The sequence below is a fragment of the Diadema setosum genome, chromosome 21 (assembly GCF_964275005.1).
Source record: "Diadema setosum chromosome 21, eeDiaSeto1, whole genome shotgun sequence".
Classification (NCBI taxonomy): domain Eukaryota; kingdom Metazoa; phylum Echinodermata; class Echinoidea; order Diadematoida; family Diadematidae; genus Diadema; species Diadema setosum.
Window position 1 is genome coordinate 30,096,196 of NC_092705.1, and position 20,673 is coordinate 30,116,868.

At 40.3% G+C, this 20,673-nt stretch overlaps 1 pseudogene; it reads right to left on the reverse strand.

The window, feature by feature from the left end:
• Positions 1-4,006: 4,006 nt before the first annotated feature.
• Positions 4,007-6,293, reverse strand: LOC140244466 (uncharacterized; annotated as a pseudogene).
• Positions 6,294-20,673: the final 14,380 nt, after the last annotated feature.

Genomic DNA, 20,673 nt, shown 5'->3' on the forward strand with positions numbered 1-20,673 from the left:
CTCAAAGGAAGATATGTCTTTATGATGGTAATTGCTTTTCGCCGTCCCTTCTTACCAAGCAAGCGACACTTTAATAGTAGGCCTATAGGCAAGGGGGCGTACCAATAAAAATTGTACAAAAATTGATGAAATGAAAATCCAAATTATTCGTTTTTACATGAGTTTACACTAATCTAACATATACATGAATAAAGCACTATACTCGAAAATTATACCATTTCAGTTTCATTTGTCGGACGCGATCGGAAAGATGATAAAAATCGGCTTTGTTATAGTGAGAGTACAGTTTCAGAGTATAGATTTACATTTTTGCACATAATCTTGGACAGGATTTACTTTTGTTTCATATGCTTTATCATTAAGAGAACATTCATTCATTTTGACAAATAATAAATAAGCAAAACATAGACGATATAATGTTAAAGAGTTTAAATGAATCAATCTTACGCTGTACATTCAAAACCCATGTCACTTTCACCAAACTTGACCAAATTGTAGAGGAAGGCTTACTTATTCCAGAAAAATAATCAAAAGTGGGGGTTCATGTGCTCTTTTTTGTGCTAGCAGCGCCCCCATGCGACATATATCATCATAAGTCCCACAAATCTGGTCAGGAATCTATGCAGGGATGCCCTGACAGGGTGCGTTCATAAACCTTATGCTGTACATTCAAAACCCATGTCATTTTCAGCAAACTTGACCAAATTGTAGAAGAAGGGTTGCTTAATGCAGAACAATTGTAAAAATGAGGGGTTCATGAGCTCGTTTTAGTGCTAGCAGAGCCTCCTTGCGACAGAAACCATCGTAAGACCCCCAAATCTGGCCAGGAACCAATGCAGGGATATACCCTGCTAAGATGCATGAATCTCATGCGGTTCACTCAAAACCCCATTTTCTTTTCTTCTTTTTTTTTAAACAAAAAAAGTGTCACAATTGCACTGATATGGTGAAAAATTATTCAGAAAGGGGAAGGTCCATGTGCGCTTTTGTTATTATTTCCCTTAGATACACAGCCATAATGATATTATGTAGACGCAAGCGTGGAAAACTCCACATTGACATGCTTGCTAGTTTGTTTTACCTACTTGCTGTAACCATGTGCAGAAAGTGATAATGGAGGAAGAAGAATAAATATAAGGAAATATGAGTTTTGGCAGTAGTCTGACGGTCCTCCAAAGGAAAAACAAATATTAATATAATGACGTTTATTGTAGATTGCATGTGTTGGTTGTGGCAGTGGTTGGTAAAGTGCGTGTTGCAAACTATGGAGATGTACCTTGAGTACCCCCCCCCCCCGAAAAAAAAAAATAATTCTTTGATTCTCCTTTTGTTACGCCTGATTTGGTAATCAAAAATTAATATCCGAATGGTGAAAGTAACAAATACTCTATTGTTTGATAATACTTTCGTGTCCTTGTATTTTGTAACCAAAAATTTACAAAGATATTTTGTATTAGTAATGACAAGTTTAGATCTAATTTAGATTTTAACAGAGATACTCAGATTGTTTTAGTTGTTAGACTTAAGGATGAAATGTGTGTCATATGTTTGTTGTTGTTGTTGTTGCTGTTGTTTTTAACACCTAGTCTAGTAGACTAGTAGTCCCCGACTAGCACCTATAGGCCCTTTAGGTACCTTAGCACTCGACTTGACCATGTTGATGAACATATAATGAACTGCTTGTCACAAAACAGATCTATTGATTGAAAATGTAAACAGCTCAGTTCCACTTCCAAGCTTCCCTGTTCCGTCGATCAGTGTTGTGCTACCATGACCATGCGGCTCGGACCGCTGAACTTTGCGTAGTATGTATAACAGATTGTAACGCGTACAGTCGGCACGCGAGCCGAGCGAGGCCGCCCAGCACGGCCGCGGTGGGGAGCCGTCGGGTATCCGTACGTACCACACTCTAGTTCAATCTACTAGTACAGTAGCTGCTCAGCTCAGCTAGCTCAGCTCATCACAAAGATGACGCGTGCGTGCGCTTCCACGCTCTTTGTTACGTCACTGCCAACCTGCGCAGCTAGGATGCGCACAAACTCAACTGAGGAACGTCCTTAAAGGAGAAGTCCGGACGATTTTGAATAAATTTCACCATAATCTACATTTGTATGTATGTGTTCATGCAGGGCCTCCAAGAACAACAGTGTTTAACCCACTGATGGAGCCACCCTGTGAAAATAAAACATATAAATAAATAAATAAATAAAATCAAGGACCATAATGACTAAGTTTCATTGAAAAATACCCTCCCAACTCGTCACAATCGATTTTTTTTAGCATCACTAATTTTGAATCGTAACTGTTCACTTTCTGTACGCCGGCGAGAAAGATCACGTGACGGCGTGACGTATTAGAATCACATTGCTTTTTGTTTGGAGCGTCAGCTGGCTCGGGGAGCCCTGCTTGAGCAACGGCGACACGGGCCGAGCAAGCGGTAGCGTTCCGCGTGGTTCCGGCCACGCAGCGGATGCACGCGGCATGATCGAAAATGCCGATGTGTGAGCGTTTGGGTGTTCTAATAAACCGGGCGATGGCCAGAAGAAGAGTTTTTTGCCATTCCGAACCCAGAAAATGAGCGGGAAAGGTGTGCAAGATGGCTCTCCAATATTTTAATTGACAAGTTTGTCGTCAAAACTTACAAATACTACTCGATGCAGCCTCGTCATACTCCCCATCGGCGGCGTAACTGCAACCAGCAGCCCCATACGCATAACGTAATGGGGCTGCGCACTGTAGCATTCAGGATCATTATAAGGTAGTATCGCGGATAAATATCAACTTAAAATCGAAAAATTTCTTCAATTTGAAGACTTACCAGTGAAGTCGAAGTATTGACAACAGGCTTCGGGCAACGCTTGGTTCTGCCAATAGTCCCTTTCTGTTCGAATTAATGATTTAATGTGACTCGGTCGAGAGGAACCTGGGAGAGCTACACTGAATTGACGGCCAGCGCATAACCGGAGATGTGTGCACACAGAGGTGTCTCTTTGTGTGTGCGCCTGTGCTGGCCGTCAATAATTCAGTGTAGCTCTCCAAGGTTCCTCTCGACCGAGTCACATTAAGTCATCAATTTGAACAGAAAAGGACTATTGGCAGAACCAAACGTTGCCCAAAAGCCTGTTGTCAATACGTTAACTTTACTGTTAAGTCTTCAAATTGAAGAAATATTTCGATTTTAAGTTGATATTTATCCGCTATGCTACCCGATCATGATCCTGAATGCTACAGTACGCAGTCCCATTACGCTATGTGTATGGGGCAGCTGGTCGCACTTACCGCCGGCGGTACTATGATGAAGTTGGCGCTGGCGTTTCTTCCGCGGTTCAAGTTATAAAGTCGTAATTTACCACCGTCAGACATACTCAACAGTCTCGGACAACAAAAGAGGCAATAATTCTGAAATTGACAGACAGATTTCAGATTGTTTACACTCAGAAGTTGAAAAAACGATCGCGGATTGTGATAGCATTTGGCAGCAGCAGACGTACATGTATGCCTGATCACTCTGATGACAACAATAGCCAATGAATTTGTAAATGATGGGGTGGACACTAATAAGTACGGCAGTTTACAATACATATGATATTTCAATAAAATGAAAATGTTATAAAATTGCAATTATTTTACATGAATATTTGACGGATTTTATATGGATATATACCGAAGATCATTTGAATAAAGGAATACAGAATTTGGCAACAGCACTTCTAAAACAGTGTACGGACTCCTGCGGTAGCGCCAACTAGGCAGACCTCAGCAGGCATGCAGATACCGCGCCGCAGTCAGCAGTGCAATGGGAGATCGATTCGTAGCTGGGCTGCGCTCGCGGTGCTCCGCTGAAGAAAGTGAGTCTGTGACGTCACGCGCAATGCATAATGGACAGATAGTACGAAGGGCTGCTCGCGACGGATTCGAACATGAAGAATAATTACCTTATTTTTCAAAAAAAAATCATAGTAAATATATCAGACGGTCTTTTCTCGTCGGGAAAAGGGTAATAGGTTCATGAAATATTGTTCTTTACACGGGAAACGGCTGACAATCGTCCCGACTTCCCCTTTAAAGCTCCTTCTGGTTTGACAAACTCATCGTCCATCGCTGCATGTATGGCACTTTCATCAAACTGTGGAAAGTGGTGTTTGAACACCAGTGGCGTATCTAGGGAAAACGGCGCCCGGGGCAAGCGCGAAAATTGCGCCCCTAATTTGTGAAAAAGTGTTCAACCCCAACCCCATCCCGGTAGGGACTTTAAACAAAGTCCACATGATATGCTTTTTCAAGCACTAAAAAGGGGTCTTTTGAGGGTGATTTAAATGTAATGAAATTGATAAATTTTGGCGAGCGAGCGCAGCGAGCGAGCCGAAAACTTCTGTATTTCAACTTACAAAACATGGATTTCTTGTAATTTTTTGCTTATCAAATCTTTCAATTCTAATCAAGATATAGTGACGGCCTTATAGATAATGATTTATACCAACAAACTGAGGACTTTAAAAAAATACTCTAAATTAGTGCGCGCGAGTGAGCCTAAATTTGTATATTTCCGCGTCATCATCACGTTTTGTTCTTATCTCTTTTTTTTCTTTTTTTTGGATAAATTTTGGCGAGCGAGCGCAGCGAGCGAGCCGATTTTTTTTTTTTTGTATTTCAGCTTACAAAACATGGAATTCTTGTCATTTTTTGCTTAATATTAAATCTTACAATTCTAATCAAGATATAGCGACGACCTTATAGATAACGATTTATACTAACAAACTGAGTACTTGAAAAAAATACTCTAAATTAGTACGAGCGAAGGAGCCGAAATTTGTATATTTCCGCGTCATTATTACATTTTGTTCTTATCTTTTTTATTTTTTTTTTGCGCCCCCCCCCCCGTATGTTCGAAACCGTTGGCGTCCTCTTTTGATCCAATCGGCGATCGTTTCAGAACGAATGAAATTGCAGATGCTGCTCCGTGTAACATTTTTCCTGCTAAATATAAAATGACATGTGTGAACACAATAGATATTGTCATTTTGTCCGCGTCATCATCACGTTTTGTTCTTACTTTCTTTTATTATATAAATTTTGGCGAGCGAGCGCAGCGAGCGAGCCGAAAATGTTTGTATTTAGCTTACAGAACATGGAATTCTTGTGTGAACACAATAAACATTGTCATTTTGTCCACGTCATCATGTTTGGTTTTTATCTTGTTTGATTTGGCTTTCTGCCCCCCCCCCCACCATTCTCTCCCCCCCCCCCCTTCCGGACGAGTTTTTTTTTTTTCTTCTTCTTCTTCTTCTTCTTTTCTTTTTTTTTTTTTTCTTCTTCTTCTTCGTCTTTTTTTTCTTCTTCTTTTTCGTTTTTTTTTTCGTTTTTTGCGCCCCCATGGAGTGGCGCCCGGGGCACGTGCCCCCCTTGCCCCCCCCCCCTCCCCTAGATACGCCACTGTTGAACACGTCTATGATGTCATCAAGTGACTTGAGGTAGGCTTCCTTTATGCACCCATTCTCTTGCTCTTCCAAGAGCGTGGTGTTGTTGATCGAAAGAAGTCTACCTTTCGGAAATGCCATACACCACAATTTTCTGAGTATTGGTATACCATCAACAACCTGGGTATGAAGTACCGCCATTATCTCGTCGAAGTGTGACGCTTGAACCGGCATGTTGTAATGAACCAGATCTATGTGTATACCATCCGTCCTTCACGGATGCCTTGAAGTGATTGTCCCCTGCCGGGTCGCTTTCCGCGTTGTGCTGGCGTAAGATAAGATCACCTCGTGTACAAACTTGTAGCGCAAGAAGGACTCGTGGTACTCGGGAGATTTCCTCTCAAAGTTAAGCTGGATCAGCTGGAATGTCGGCCAGCCTCCCATGCCCACACCCACCATGTGCTTGCTACCTTCTCCAGATAGGTTGAAGACAATAATGAGCACGTGGGCGCTTTTTGTAGTTGTGACGTCAGCCGGTACAAGGGTTACCTGGTAACCAAGAGCCTTGATCACCATGTAGCAGCCAACATTGTTGTTATAGCAAGAGCCTCCAAACTTCGCCATTATATCATTCTTGACCTCAAGCAACGTGGGACGATGTCTGTCCTTTCTGGGCGTGGCGATATTGAGAACTGTCTGGTTGGGGATATTTTCTTGCCAGGAATACAATATTTCGTTTAAGAGGGCGACTGGATCGGAGGTCAGCTTGTGTTTAGGTGACGTCACTCCCAGTACTTCGCGAATGAATGTAAATGCTTCATCTGACGTCATCACTTCATCTAATGTCGGTTCAGCTGTAGTTTTAGCATCCTCCATCGCGGCTTTTCTTTCTTTCTTTCTTTTTTCTACACTTTGACGACCTGTATTAAGGCGATGAAGGAATGCTCGACATTCAATGGCACAAGTTAAAAAGTGCCAAAACAAAATTGCTTAACATCCCCCCGTTTTCGGGTTGGATATTCTCTCAGGGTGTTTCTAAATATAGATTGTAATACAATTCAAGCAGGAAAAATTTGAAGAAATTTAGGTGTTATTTTAGATAACAAAAGGCATATGAAAAAAAAAATGCTTCACGAAAATGCCGACTTGATTCATTTGCATTACAGTTATGATATAAGGAAAACCCTTGAATTCATTCACTAACATGCAGCATTGCTCATGCTTTCCTCATGTAACATGCTGATTTTTATTCCACTGAGTAAATAATTACTTTTTGGATTACCGGCCAAACAGACATTATAGAATACAAACTACGCAAAATTCTGCTGCCTGGGCAATATAAATGTCATGAAACATGGAAAAAAAATATTTCAGGAAGTTTACACTTATAGCTTCTGATTCAAGGTGGTATTATACACTTTAAGACATTCATACTAGCTCTAGAACTGTTCATGTGCTTCTTCCCCACTCTCTGCGATAATACTTCAAGAGAACTATTGTTCAAATAGCATAATTTTTTATATTCTAAAAAAAAAAGAACCAATTTCATGAAGAATAAAGATTTGAATAATAATGCCTCTACTTCATGTTTACACCTCACGCAAACTACCAACCTCAGTTAATTAAAATCAGCCCTGAAAAAGCATTTTTTTTTACAGTAATAAGCGAACAAGAAATTAATTACTGTTGCAATACCATATCTTACAGTCTCTTCTTTTCTTGTGGACATATAAGGACATCTAAAACGCAATAGCGTATACTTATGCGCTATATAAGTGTGTTCAATTTTTCATTTTGTAAATTCAACTAGACTTGACATCTTTACAAAGTAAAGTAAATTGTAAAATCACAATGTTAAACGATTTGAAAGAGAATTATACAAGTCATAAGTTTAATACAAAATATTTGTACCGATTATCATAAAGAGATAACAGTGTCTGCACTGTTCGTTTTGTAGACCTATTCCAATTTGAACGCAAAAAATGTTTCTATTCTTGCTTTTTTGAAATTCCTTTGCTTGTACTGTACAATTATGTAATATTACTTACCTTCGTTTGAAGAAATAATCACGAGAGCTAAAATCGAAAGGTGTTGAATATTTTCACTGGATGCAACATGCAGTTGTTGATTTGAAAGTCCGATGGAGCGAATCGCGTCAGTCCAAACACTGCAATCACTTTATATACTCGTCTTAACCTTCCGATGAATTGCAGGGCTCTTGTGTATCGAAAATCATATCACGATTTGTGTGTTCCGACCCAACCGGACATCTCAACTAGTGCTGGATAGAAGATGTATGGACTGCCATTTGTCAACGAAAGGCCATCTACAGCTCTATGTTGCCAATAAATCTCTTTTGTGCAAAATTTGGACTTCAATGATACCACGTGTGTTGGCCATCCCAATATGGCCTCCTCCTTCTTGGACACTAAAGTAGTGTGAAATAAGAAAAGCTTTAGAACTGGTTAGATTGCAGTATAATGTACGATGTATTCAAACATACAACGGCATGGCTTCTTTTTAAATGTAGTCTATAATGACAACAATCCTCTTCCCATTTTGGTCGATGCAAGGCAAATTGTCTATCAGTTGCAAGTGTTTGCACTGGTTGTTATTTTGGGGGATTTCCCACGAGCTCGACACCCACGGGAGATACGGCCTTCGAGCTATTTATTAAAAAAAAAAAAGGTCCACGAGTCATGCAGCCCACGAGCTGGGCATCAAGTAAAACGTGCCCACTTGCTAGATGCTAATTACTAAGTATACAACAGGTCCATGAGCCAGACAACAGACAAATAACGCCTATGGGCTCGACAGTGGCCCATGAGCACCACCTACATCAAGCCCCGCCTTGTTTAAATGTCGACCTTGTGGGCCGTTTTTGTCTAGTGTCGAGCTCGTTGACCTTATTTGCCTAATGTCTTTATAACTCGTGGGCCGTATATCTCTTTGGCCCTTTTTTTAGTTGATGTTGAGCTCGTTGCCCTTGTTCACTTTATAGTGTATAGCTCGTGGGTATATTACTCATGGGCTGTATGACTCGTGAGATGTATGACTCGTGGGTTGTATTACTCGTGGGCTGTATGACTCGTGAGATGTATGACTCGTGGGCTGTATTACTCATGGACTGTATGACTCGTGAGATGAATGACAGATAGGAAGACAATTGACTCATGTCTCATTGCATAATCATCAGCCACTTTCTAACGAAAATGTGTCTTTGTGATGGTAATTACTTTTCGCCATCCATACTTATAAAAGATAGGTGATTATGATGGTAAAGACACGGGGATGCGCGAATAGAAATTGCGCAAAAAATGAGGAAATGAAAATGAAAATTACTCGACTGGCCGTGCCCGGCCACTAATCTGATATATCTATTGATATAGAATTATACTCGAAGATTATTCTATATCAGCTTTATTTGGAGGAATTAAGTGGAAAAGTGATAAAAACCGGCTTTCCGGGAGGGTACAGTTTTAAACACTTTCACATGATACAGCTCTGATTTACACTTTTGCACATATTTCATGAAGGGGTTGACCTTTATTTAATGAGCTTTATCATTAAGTGAGATTTCGTTTCATTTAATAGATAAACAAGCAAAATATAGCCAACATTAAGTTAACGTTCAAAATGAATCTTCAGATTGCTCAGCAAGACGGGGGCATCAAGCCCCGCCACCAAAGGCACAGATGCACCTGTGGAATTATTTTGTACATCAATAGAAAAGTGACAACTGTTTGAATAATTACAGCCAGTTGGAACTCCATCTCTAAAACCTCCTTGACTGGAGTCGACCGTAAGCAATAAGTGTATATATTTCGATGAGCAATTCGCTGACCGATGGTATTTTTGCTTTTCGAATATACTGTATGTCCCCCCCCCAAAAAAAAAAAAAAAATACAACGGAAACCTTTGCATTGATAACTTTAAAAATAGTGAATCAATCCAAATACAATTTCAGGGTATGAAAGTACAACTTATCATCCACATCTTATGGAAAACCCCATCCGATTTGCTTCAGTGGTCAAACAGAAATGAGGAATTTTGTAGAGCATGTCAGGAATCCCTTCCCTCCAAGTTCTGTCCATTGTGTTCACACATTATGCAGTTCCAAGAGCATCCAAGTGCCAAACTTGGAAGAATCAGACCAATGACATGCTTTACAACAATCCTCATTGCTCTGTAACCACTTAACCAAATTGAATGGGGTTTTCTGCAAAATTTAGCTAAGATGCTATATTGTAACACCCTGAAGTAGAATTTAGACAATTGAATCATATTGATAGTGATCAATGCGAAAATCCGATTGTAATTTTTTTGGGGGGACATACTGTACATGTACATCGGTGGGCATCGAATGATACATAAAAAGGTTACAGCTCGTTATTCCGAAGGTTCGTTATTCCGAAGGCTCTTCAGTCCGAAGATTCCTTATTCCGAAGGTTCGTTTTTCCGAATTTCATTTTCGGATGAACAAATCTTCGGAATAACGAACCTTCGGAATAACGCCACAAATGTTCGGATTAACGAACCCTTTTTCATTTTCGGATTAACGAACCTTCGGAATAACGAACCTTCGGAATATCGAACCTTCGGAATAACGAACAGCACCCCATAAAAACATAGATGCTGTAATTACAGTATGTAAGCGTGTACGCATGCTACTCAAGGATGTACGTATGGAAACACACATCTTATGTAACCACAAAGAGATTTTTTTCTCACCACGTACTCATCTTACATGCTCTTTGTGTAACCTCTACATATCAATCGTTTGTCATGTCAAAGCGCCCTCAACACACCCTTTGGCGGCGCGCATATGGTTTGCGTCATCAGTTCGAGCACGGGCAAGCTCCTTTGTTCGAGTGTGCTCTGATGCATTCAGAGCATATCAGCGTGATAGATGGGTTTGACCAGGTGTCCGTGTGTGTGTGTGTGTGTGTGTGTGTGTGTGTGTGTGTGTGTGTGGTGTTGCCGTTGTTGTTGTTGCTGTAGTTTGTACGTGCGCGAAAATATGATGTATTATTACGCTGACGTGTTTGAAGTCATATCATTATCAAGGATTATTAATTGATCGGCGCAATTGTCTGGTGCTATTAATTGTATTCATCATTGATTACACTTATCACGACAATTTACAGTATAAGAGATATTCTTCTTTTTTTTTCTGTTCTTTTAAACAATTATTCCAGCCTGATCTTTACTAAACAGTTACTTTCCAAAAAGTGTTAAATTTTCTGTTGAAGGAAAGGAGGAAAAGCTGGATTTCTGTGTCATATACTTCTATTTTCATGCAATGACTTTATGTCCCATAGAGTACACAATAAAGGGATAAAGAAAAATGTTCCTGGGCAAATCGATGTGCCTGCACTAATTTTTAAGGAATTGATATTGTGTGTGTGTGTGTGTGTGTGGATTTAGCATCTTCAGTAACAAAAATTTTGGCAGGTTGGTATACAACACGTCGTCAAAGTTGATTTAGTGACTAGCTTCTGTGACTATACTCTATGTATTTTTCTTGGGTGTTTGTTATTTTGTTGTCTCTAAACATTCCCCTTTTCCTTCTTCTCTCCAAAGAATTTATAATTATGCAGAGACAAAAAAAAAACAAAACATCGCACAGCTGTTGATTCAGTGGTATGTGAACAATCTGAAAAGTTACAAAACAAGGAATCAAATCCAGCCTGACCTTACAGGTTTCTAATTGGATCCTGCTGGACTATTCTTGTAGCAAAACAGAAACGATTTTTTTTTTAATCCTTTTGGAACGAAACTAATTTTCTTGTGCCTGACTTCTTCATTTTCTTTGAAGAGTTTACTATAGGAGACTTCTAAAAATAAATACATTTCTGTGGAAAAAAAAAAGTCAAATTTGATGAAAAAATAGGTTTAGCACCGTTTTGACCTAAACTCTTCATTGCAGTCACAAGCAATAGTCGGCAACTGATCAGTGATCAATAGCCGCCGCCATAAGGCAAAACATCGCAAAGCTTAACTTAAGTCATGTAAGTTCACAAAGTTGAAAGGGATCGTATAGTTTTGCTGAGATCTACTTTCAGGTTTCTAACATTTTTGGTGAGATAATGAGAAACCTCTTATGAAATATGAAAGAGCATGTAATTACATGAGGAATTCAACGTTTATTTGATAAGAATTGGTTTTGAAATGGCTTAGATATCCAAATCAGAGCGATTCTAATAAAGTGTGGGACCCACCTTTTATTACGATTGCTTTGTTTTACTTTGTTTTTGGATGTTTCAGTCAATCCAAACCCGATTTTCATCAAATACACTTTGATTCCTCATAAAGTGGTATGCTCAGTACTATTTTCATAAGTGTTTTCTTGGTATCTCGCAAAAAAGTTAAAAGCCCCATTCTCATCTCTACCAATACTGTACCATCCCTTTAAATGGAGATTCGTGCGCAGGACAAGAAGGGCATTGGATGAGAGGCCCCATGTCACAGTGGAAATTGACAAAAGTTGCCAAAAATTGACAAAATTGACCAAAGTTGCACAAAATTGTACAAAATTGCATAAACTTTTCACAAAGTTGCTCAAAATTGCGCAAAGTTGTACAAAGTTGCATAAACTTTTCACAAAGTTGCACAAAATTGCGCAAAATTGTACAAAGTTGCACAAACTTTTCTCAAAGTTGCACTAAATTGCGCAAAATTGTACTAAGTTGCACAAACTTTTCTCAAAGTTGCACTAAATTGCGCAAAATTGTACAAAGTTGCACAAACTTTTCTCAAAGTTGCACTAAATTGCGCAAAATTGTACAAAGTTGCACTAAATTGCGCAAAATTGTACAAAGTTGCACTAAATTGCGCAAAATTGTACAAAGTTGCACTAAAAATTGCGCAAAATTGTAGAAAGTTGCACTAAATTGCGCAAAATTGTACAAAGTTGCACTAAATTGCGCAAAATTGTACAAAGTTGCACTAAATTGCATAAACTTCTCACGAAGTTGCACAAAAATGTGCAAAGTTGTACAAAGTTGCATGACCTTCTCACAAAGTTGCAAAAAATTGCGCAAAGTTGTACAAAGTTACATTAACTTTTCACAAAGTTATGCAAAATTGCGCAAAGGTTCACAAAGTCACATAAAATTGTACTAAGTTCCATTAACCCGTTGAAGACGAGCTGATTTTGCTATTACACGCAATTCTTATGACCCCAGCCCGATTATACCCGGGACTCGTCTTCAACGGGTTAACTTCTCACAAAATTCAACTTTAATTCTTCTCCCTTCCCCAAATGAGGTCCAAATGTGCTTGCTCCGTGCATTCTGTGCGCTTTCCTATCTTGTTAACTCTAATATCTTTGGTACTATCAAAGAGTTAACAAGATAGGAAAGCGTGCAGTATGCATGGAGCAAGCACATTTGGACCGCAATCGGCAGTCAGGCACAAGATCGAAATACCGTTCTTCCCCAAAAGAACGGTTTATGGCTGTTTTGGGGCCTGATGAATAATACATAAACCTTAGTCCCGTCATGCTTTGCGATGCGTTGCGTGTTATACCTATGGCCAACAAATGTTTGGTTTGCAGTACCGTTTTTCAAAAAATATTTACGGAAAATGTCATGGCTCAATATTTTTTACAAAGCGCATGAATCATGAAGAATACATAATGATACTTCTCTGTTAATATAAAAGAAAATGAGCCATGACATTTTTGAGAATTTCCACTGGAATACGTAATTAGGCTCGATATTTTTGAAGATTTGAACGAACCGTTCCTTATAGACGTGTTCGAACAGGCGCTTTGTCAAATAACGCAATCTGGTAAGGGTATTGTTTGTTATCAGTTGGGTTGCAACTCGCTAATGTTTATCAATGTAACATCTTATCGTGAAGCTCAGAGACATAGAGTAGAAGGGGGGGGGTGGAGCAGAATAGATGATTTGGTAATGTAGACAAACTATGTATTCACCTGTCAAATACAACCACATCACAATAGTCAGAAGGCGAACTGCATACATTAGTATTGCCAAGTCGGACAAACATTGTAGCTTGTCAAACCTATAGCAACATTCACTGCGGGTGACGATCATTCCATCCATTACAATGTTATTGTTTGTTATCAGGTGAACAAAATGTTTGCTTATCGAAATTTAACAAAGGTGTGTGCATAAAATTTGACATTACGAAACCCCTCTATTGAACCGGGGGGTAAGATATGTAATTGTACTTGTTTTGATTTCTTATATACCAAGATATGCAATTGAATTATGACAAACGAGCAGGGGAAAACATTCTAAAACGGTACTAAAAACATCTCCCGCTCTGCGTATAATTATGGGTCAACACCCTGTTTGGTTTTCAAATTATGGGGTTTGCTTCTCCTACTTGACCCCCCCCCCCCCCCCCCACCAAGCATGCACATCAGGCCAGGTAGTTTTTGGACCATAGTAATCGCGAAATGGAACTGCATTGTCTTAGAATAAAAGCGCTACATATTGAGACACTAAAAATATGTGTGTTTGTGTGTATGTATGTGTGTGTGTGTGTGTGTGTGTGTGTGCGTGTGTGTATACTACTAATAACGTAACAAAACTGCAATACCTTCAAAAAGAAACTATACTGAGAAATATTCTGTGCATGTGTGTGTGTGTTTGTGTGTGTGTGTGTGTGTGAATGAAGTTACCATGTCACCCGTTCACGTATACGCAACTCCTATCATTCTTGCGTGCAGATCGATTAATAATTTTGATGTTTTTGGTTGTTTTGAATAAACGACTGCGTAGAGTCTATGTAGCACGATCTCAAATTCTACGCCATCACGCGGCGGGTGATTGAAAACAGCCAAAAATCATTCTTTTCCATAAGATCGGTAAATCGATCTTGCGCCTGACTGATCGGGCAGAACTATAATCACAGAGCTAAGAATACAACTCAGTCCGCCCGCAAGCATTGATTATTTATAAGATAAATGGTGTTAATATTATCTTAAAAAGATTTTAAAATTATACACGATTTTTGTGATATAAAGTGCTTGAATCGTAACAAAATATTTTAGAAAAATAAGGATTAATTCGTGTACATGAAAAATAGGCAATGCCACAATACGCCAAAACACAATCAGTGACAAAAGAAATACGCGCATCAATCACCAATCAGTTGCGTCGAATTTATTGATCACGCGCCTTGCCATGATCAAGTTTCACTGCGCAATATATGGGTGATTGCGCACGCGTCCATTTGTATTGTACATTAATTGGATATTGCGTACCACTATAACTGAGAAACTACCCACCAAGTGCGACTGAGTATACCCGCGTATGAATTAATTAGCACGCTTGATGACCGCGCGCTGTCCATTTGTTTTGTACATGAAAATCGCGCAGTTTCCAGTCTTTTCAATTAAGCGTCTTTGGTACTATGCTATATCCAGTGGTTAGAGATCGAAGGATAAAACCCAAACAAACTAAGAGATGACGTCATTTCGATTCATGGTGCGCCGGACGTGTCAAAACTTGAACTACTTGAAAAACGATTCTTTGCAAATTTGCGGCTGTTTCATTGGTTGAAAGTTAAAATGAGGTCTGTATCGATATTCACAAGAGATATCGATACGCCATCTTCATTCTTTTTCTCAAGTCGAATACTGTATAGTCGAGTCGAGTCAAGATACAAAAATATGTCGTCAAAAGCGAGCCCACTGCTGAAGAAACTCATGGAGTCTCATTTAGATATTAGACCAAGTGACTTGATCATTATTAATGATAAACACATAAAACAAATTATTTCTGATTTACGCGATTTCTTTAATTTTAAAGTGTTTATAATTCCATTTGATCAATTATTTTTTTTTTTTTTAAATCATGATGATTATAATTTCATAACCCACATGTTACCGGAACAAGATAACACAGGAAGCCATGTACATGGCATCTGATATAAAGGTAAGCCCTAAGATTTATATTACTATTAGTCTATTCGAATTTGGAACAATTTAAAAAAAATATATTTATTTATTGTTTTGTGTTTGTTTTTATTTACATTTTTTTGTGTGTTGTGGTTGTAATAGAACGTGGCTCTAAAGGCAGTTTGGATTATTTAGGAATGGGGTGGGGGTTTTTCATTGCATTAGGCAGCTTTCTAACGCCAGACCGAACGTCAAGCTTAGTACGAGGTGACGTCTCAAATTCTTACCCTCGGGTCGTCTTCTAAATGTGAGGACGGGAGTCGGTGGAGATTTCCCCGATTCCACGTCGTCGCGACTTGTAACGACGTGAGTGACACTGTATATCTTTGTAAGGCCTAGATCTATATGATTATGGATAATAATCTAATTCTGCTAGTTTAATCTTCACGGGCCTAAAAGATAGATTGAAGTGTTAAAATTCACATAAGTTAAAGAGAGAGAGAGAGAGAGAGAGAGAGGGGGGGGGGAGTTATGAGGCATTTCCCCCATCAGAAATGTTCCCCCCCCCCCCAGTTAACCCAAACACTAAAAATGACCTCTAACATGTTGTTAGAGACTTTAGAGGTCAATGACTGTCTAACATTGGCAGTCGCCAATTCCCCCGAAAATGTCAATCCAACTTAACACCCCAGGTTCTTCCTTCCCCTTGGCCTTCTTCTTCTTTCCTCTTTTTTTTCTCTTTTCCTTTCCCCTTTCTCTTCTTCCATACCTGAAAATTTGTGACAAATTTTAGACAAGTTGTCTGATTTTACCACACACTGGTAAGTGGCCTTATATTTGTTATATTTCAAAGCTTTTCTTTCATTTTTATATTACCCTTTCTTTTGAAAGCAACATCTATTGGTGAATCCATAGGATCTCATGAGCTCTCATAATAGGCGGCTGCCACGCTAAATGAGCATATCCTATAATGTCAAATAACAGTGGCGTATCTGGGGTCACTTGTCATGAGGGGGCAAATCCCGGTCAACGGGTAGATTTTCCCGGCCAGAGGGTTAAGGGAAAAGGGCTGATTTAGCAAAATTTCCCATTTTTTCCTTCCCGGTCAGAGCCATGGGTCAAAGTGCCCCCCCCCCTTTGACCCCCAGCAGATACGACAAATAATGCCTTAATAAAACTTTTATTTTGATGGGATCATTGATGGTCCCTGTAGGTGGGCAGCTTCACGTTTTCATTTATTCCCCTTGATTTTTAAATGTTATCTTGTTCAATAATGAATATAGGCCTACCTTGTGTTTTTGTGCCAGTGACAGAGATTCACAATGAGTAGATCTACATGGCTATTAAATAGTTAAATGCACGTCTACTTTACTATTAAGGGCAGGGCGAGTTTGTCTAGACCTAGATCAAATTGTTACGGGGTCAATATACTACAAGCAAAATCCACAACTAACGGCGCGTGCATAGCAGTTTCATGGCTACATGTAGCTACCATAGACTAACTAGATAATAGACAGCTAATGTGCGCGTAAACGTGATGAGAAACGCCTATTAAAGACACCCAGTCGCGAGGATACATGGACATATTTCAGCCGCGGGCGGCAGCACGTAAACTCGCTTCCGAAGTTGCTACGAAGCGAAATGTGTGTGTGCGCAAGACATCCCTAAAGCAATGTATCGCGCTATAGTATCTCGTTTGCTCGCTTGATTGATCTGACCGCGGGGAGTACGTTTTGTGTAATGTTAATTGAATGTATGGTATACTGTATGTACTGTGTGATGCAATGTTCGCATGAGCTATAGTAGCTAGCTGCCTATACTTCGTACGACTACAGTGTACGCCTTCTCTTCATCGCACCGTCGATCGTCGTCACTCGTTAACTACACTGTAATCGTCAGATCAGATTATATATAGGTAGGGTGGCCATCATGGACGATGACACATCGTCATGGGTAGCGGATATTACCGCCGAGTTGTCCATTCTGAACGAGGACGATTGGGTCGGAGACCCTGTGTCTTGTATGGTAGCCCTACTACATATCGACCACCCTTATTGAAACCGACCGCGTATAATTCGCGCACTGAACACTTAGTACGCACTTCTCTGCGCGCAAAGCACATAAAAATGGATTGGCTTTGAATGTAGATGAGGATGGTGTGGGAAAACGCGATAATTCATTGTTCATTAATGGTTTTAATCAAGGACAAAATTTCGAATGAATATTTTCACCGAATCGTAATGACAGCACAAGGTAATGTCTATGGAAGTTTCTAAAAGGCTTCTAAAAAGCTTCGTACAACACGGTGTTCAATACAACTCGGTTTGCGTGCATTGTCAATGCAAAAACAGCGGTCGATCCTAATAACGCGATTTACCGCGGGGAGCTGAAGCGAGGCCACGCAAGTTCGTCGGCGATATTTTTGCACTGAAACTTCGAATCGAAAACGGAACGACGGCATTTGATAGAGCTGGATTTTCTCAATCACGTAGGTCAAGTTTTTTTTTTTTTTTTTTTTTTTTTTTTTTTTTTTACGTGAATTTCAGTGTTAAATATTCTTATCAAGCAGATAAACATTAGGCGGTCGATTAGTAGTAGGTCCAACCATACTTGCCCTGGCGTGTGTAAATTCAGGACGGGGAAGCGACTGTGCCCGTGCAGGGCCAACGGCCACAGTTGCACTGCACAGTGTAACTGTAGCCGTGGTAGAAGGGGGCCGTGCACCAACCGACATGCCTTCAAGTCGAAGTAGGGCCTAAACTAGAATCTATTATTGTTAGATCTATCATCTTTGAACCTATAGTTCCCCTGTTTAAACGTTAGAGTTCTACCAGATCTATTGGGTTAGACTACATGTATGATGGAGCTTGCGATAGATCTATTCATTTTTTTTTAAATTTATTTGCAAATCCTAAATCATATTCTTGGGGAATTTGCATAACATGATTGATATGAAAAACTTCTCATTTAATGGGACTATTGACATTAAACTGACCCAGCAAATGCCATTTCAATTACGGCATTATCATAATTTGACATAAATGAGAACTTAGAGAAGTTTTTCGCGGAATTATACATAGAAAAATAGGCCTACTTGTCGATCAAACGCAAATGCCCTAAAGTTACTGATACTAGATTAGAAAAAGTCATTCCACTTCAATCATTGATTCATGTGTAGACTTCTACTTACACATCATCTGGATCTGGATTCCTTGAAGTTGTTGACTTGGCCAGCTGGGGTTGCTTGATTGGCGTAAGCCGTGGCAACACAATTCCACCGTGCATGTCGTAACACGAATTTGCACATTCTAAATAAAAATTCCTGCAAAACTGTTCATGCAACTCCAGCAAGTGGAAAGCAAATTTTTCATCGGTACGCTGACGCTGAAGCCTCCCCCTCTGGTCTCTTACTTGTCCTCCAGCTAGGAACACGTCTCTCTGCGTTCTCCACTCGTCGATAGCGTCAAACAAGTAGATACAAGTGTACGTTGCCTCGAGTTGGACGGCTGTTTGATCTCCATTGTGAGGTTTCATTACTAAACCAAAGCCAAGGCTAAGCCGAAACAGTACAGCACTTTTTATTGCAAACAGTACACGCATACCACACACAATATTGATATTGACATACCGGTACCGACGACTTTCTATCAACTTTGTTATGTTACGATCCGGCCCAACGTACTGTATAAGCTGTGCGCATGCAGCTGACGCAGCAGACAACATTGCACGATGAGATCATAACAACCTGCCATATGGCCATATGCATTGCAACTTATACATGAAGCTTAGAGTTTTGATATTTCTTCATCAAATACCAAATATTAAACAACGTAATATATGAATAATTTATGATATTGTTATATAATATTTTCAGACATTTTGAAATATTATTGCTTAGATTGCTGAAATTGGCACCATAGTGCATATAAACAGAGACTGGAGTCAGATACGTACGTACGTACACCCGACAGCTCTCACTACTTGTTGTGTCGCGGACCGGGAGAGATTTTCATGCGCATGGCTGTTGTGCGGTTTTGTGCATGCACCCATTCGGCCCCATTCGGTAGGTATTCGGGCGTCCATGTTGAAATTACAGTGGACAGCTCGCACGGCGCTCGTGCCCCATCTGGTTTTCGCTGGTGCGCTGCGTAGCGTCGTGTTCGGCATTCGGTACGTACGGGGATACAATAACGGGAGGAGCAGCTTGTCGTGCTTTTCTACTGAGCTGCGAATCGCCTGCGACGACCGGCTGCCTTTAAGCGACGTAGACGTAGATGGTGTTTATTGGATTTGCTCTGAGGCACGCACGAACGCACACGTATTTCAAGCTACTGGGCGCCGAGTCGGTCGGCTCAGCTGAGCTAGCTCGCTGCTAGCTTATCTTGCTAAGGGCATTTCACGCGTCATAGCCGCTGCATTATTACTGTATGTAACAGTACTCTAGTAGGCCGGTGTAACAGCGGAGCGGGTCCCCCCAGAGCAGCGCGTCCCCCCTTAGAGCAGCGCGTCCCCCCTCGTGGCTCTTTGCTAGAGGAGCGTGTCCGGGACTGTTCGCTGCGCCGTGGCACGAGCAGTGTGTACAGTGGCGAGTGAATTACTGATTTTAAATTCAATGGGCTGAGCGTAAAGGTATATCGATTGCGTTTCCTCGTGTGAGATCGATTCCGCACGTGCGCGATCGATTCCGCGCGTGCGTGCCTGTTATAAAGCTACGGGGGGCAATATTTTTTTTCCCAGGATGGGAAAGTCACTAGTGTGTGTAAAGTCTATGGCAGTCTACTGACAAAAAACGTCTGAAACTAAGACTATAGGGAGACAAATTGTGTTTGCATACTTTAAAAGCCCAATGACCACCGATCTCGGCAGCTCCTCCCTGTGGCACGATGTGATAGTGCTCTGATCATGGAGCTATCAGTGCTAAAAAGATGGACGGTGATTCGAATCCCACGTTGGGTTTTGCTCACCATCTTGTTTCCATTTTTGCTCTTAATTTGTAAAGTATAATAAGTTTGTAACGGTTTATTCCGTCAGGCTTATAGAGAGTAATAAAGTCAAAGACTTGATAGTTATTCTCTATCCAAGTCACCAAGACAAATAAATGCCTTTCCCATCCTGGGAAAAAAAATATCGCCTACGGGGGACGCTCTGCTCCGGGGGAAAACACTCAGCACTAGCATAATGAATCTCATGCGCATATTACGGCCGCCATCTTGACTCAGATCCAAGTAATACTGTTATCTGCGCAGGGGGGACAGGGGGCCCGGGACGCGTTTTTTTTAAAGACGGCACAGATTGGGGTATGGCGCGTGTTAAACCTATGGGAAAAACGTTGGGTTAGGGTTTTTGGTTATGGTTATGGTTAGGGTTAGGGTTGGGGTT